Source organism: Tupaia chinensis, unplaced genomic scaffold (assembly GCF_000334495.1).
Source record: "Tupaia chinensis unplaced genomic scaffold, TupChi_1.0 Scaffold000597_1, whole genome shotgun sequence".
Taxonomy (NCBI): Eukaryota; Metazoa; Chordata; class Mammalia; order Scandentia; family Tupaiidae; genus Tupaia; species Tupaia belangeri.
In genome coordinates, this window is record NW_006160114.1 from 7,454,695 (window position 1) to 7,457,439 (window position 2,745).

The following is a 2,745-nucleotide window of genomic DNA, read 5'->3' on the forward strand; positions in this document are numbered from 1 at the left end:
AGGAATTGGATTTGACCTTAATGTGTCATATTGTTATAGCTTGCCTAGCTTTGGGTTTGCGTAGCCTGGGGCAATTAATAAAGCATTAATGACAAGACCCATTTAAAATGTAGGCTTTTCTGTACAGCCTTAGCTTTTACTTGACTGTGCCTGGGGATACTATGCAACAATACACATTAGATTAAATCAACCCGCACACGGTATACAGGAACAGCTAGAGAACAGAGTAATTTTACAGTTGGTACTACTTAACTATTATTAAATACAAAGATTTTTTTACTCATTTATATGGGCTCTTGTTCAAAAGCAAAAAAATCAAAAAGATTGTATTCAAGACAACAAAATATATTTGTTTTCTGATTTTTCTATTTTTTCCTAATGAGATTACATGTTAAGGTTATTGTGTACATAAATGTCTTCCTTATTTTAAGCTCTTTTTCTTTAAGGAAAAAATTTTCTCATCACTGTCGCTCAATATAAAAATATTATGCTATCATTCTATTTTGTACCTTAATCTAAGGAAAAGCAGTGCATTAAAGTCAAATGGTCATTTCCATATTTAACTTATCTATTACAAAACATTTATAAAAGACAATTACAAGTGATACTAAGTATTAGAAAATTTGATGGATACACTTTTTGTTCAGTTCTTTTCCAAGCAGAAGACAAAGGAAATCAAGCCAACTATATAGTAGCATATCTGTGTATTTTATTTGTTGCCTCAAAAGTTTACATAAGTGAATATTAATTTATCATGCAACATATTAACATTTGGAAAAAAGTAAGATAATTTAATATATATCTTATCTATTTTGAACTCTGAAGCTTGTATTTTTCTCCTAACAGTCTCATGACTTTAATGAGGAAGTTAAAAATACCCTAAAGCCAATATTTAAACTGATTTTCTACCAGTGAAATCAAAGAAGGAGTCAGTTTCTCTCTTAATGACACTTTGAGAATGAATATAGAAAATAAGAGTCCGCAGGCTGTCATTGAACAATAGTATCTAGACTTAGCACAATGTTCATAAGAAGCATTGAATAAATATTTTGTATGTGAATTAAATATTCTGTAATTAAAGGCATCCTTTCACATTTAACATTATTTATATCTTATGTCAGCACTTTAGCCACATTATACCAAATGTTTCACATGAAAATGCCTGCTCCCTGTCAATTTCATAGCATCACAAAAGAGAAAACTGGCTTTCAACTTCATTCAAAGACCTGCCCTCGTATGTCCACACATATACTGCGGTCAGCACACTTATGTATGTAGATTTGAGTTTTAGACTTTAATTTCCATCTGATAATTTTATTGATGCTTTAGATCAACAATTATCTACCAACTTACATTTCAGTGTCTGATGATAAAAGCCCAGTACCCAGTTTTTTCCTCTAAATTTTTCCCAGCACTTTTCCTGTCCAGAACCTTTTCGAAACATTTATGTTTTGTTATTAATTGGGTCACATCAAAGACAGAGACCAGTGTGACTATCATTAATATGGAGGGTTTTGTCTTTTAATTCTCAAGCAGCTGTACTGAACACAAACATGTACTCCCCCCAAGATTTAATTAGTTCACAAGACGCTCATTTCCCCAGCTTGACATTACACAGATTGCTCTGATTTTCAGTTCTCTCCCACCACTCCTGAACCTTTCATATCAAATGGTGTAGTATGTCTTGAATAACTTGCTGTGTAGACCTACTACCCTTTTCTTTTTAAAGGTTGCATGCTACATACATACTCAATAATGTATCTGTGCAGTCTCCTGTTGGTGGCGAGTTTGTCTCTCCGATAGTTTCTGTTAAACACAGGGACGCAGTGAACAACCTTGCACAGACCTCTTGATGTACTTTGTGTATACATGTAAGTCCTATTAATGCACTGGTCACTCAAAGGCCATATGTATATTTCGTTTCTTTAAGAAATTGCCAAACCATCATTCTCAAAGTAAATAATTCACTCCCTATAGCAGTGTGCAGAGGTACTCCCCGTGCTCCCACCATTGCTATTATAATAAACGCAGGTACTTTTGCTCATCTGGCAAGTGAAAAGTGGAGTAATCTTTGTTTGGCCTTGCATTTACTTGAGTGAAATTGAGCATTTTTCATAAATGTATTGACCTAACTCATATCTTTTGCCCATTTAGTATTTTGGTAATATGTCCTTTTTTTTTTTTTTTTAATCTATTGATTTGAAAAAGATCTTTGAAATTGCAGGAAGTTGCACTGCAAGTATGGTTTCTGAGTCTTTCATCTTTGGAGCGTTTGACACCAGACAAATATATCTATCTTTCTCTCTATAACATAAAAATTTGAGATCCTCATAACAGAGTGTTAGAAAGAAAGTAGGTGTTTTTTTCTGCTAATAACTGATAGTAACTTGTAATTTTCTAACTTCATGCTTAAATATATTGAATACAATATGCAGTATTCTTTCCCTCTAAAATAATATCTGATATAAAAGAGAAGACTATATTACTAAGACTAGTAATCATTTTGCTGTGTTCAAAGCCTAGCTTTCTATTTCTTATTCCTAAGCAGATAAAATACAGCCTTTGATATATTTTTAAGGAAATGTGTTTCCATTTCCAGAGCAGAAAAGTATCTCTGCAATCTCTACTAACTTAGATAATCCTATGAGAGAACACTAGAATGTAGCTGATGGTTTTATTCTGTCTCTCTCTATTAATGTCAGCCTCTTCCTGTGCTAATGAACGCAAGCTGGGGGAGAAAGAGTG

The 2,745-nt window shown here is 33.0% G+C and overlaps 1 protein-coding gene across 3 annotated transcripts in view; it reads left to right on the forward strand.

Moving 5' to 3' along the window:
- The window catches only part of NBEA (neurobeachin), a 615,556-nt gene that overhangs the window by 539,602 nt on the left and 73,209 nt on the right, over nt 1–2,745 (forward strand). The window lies entirely within an intron of this gene.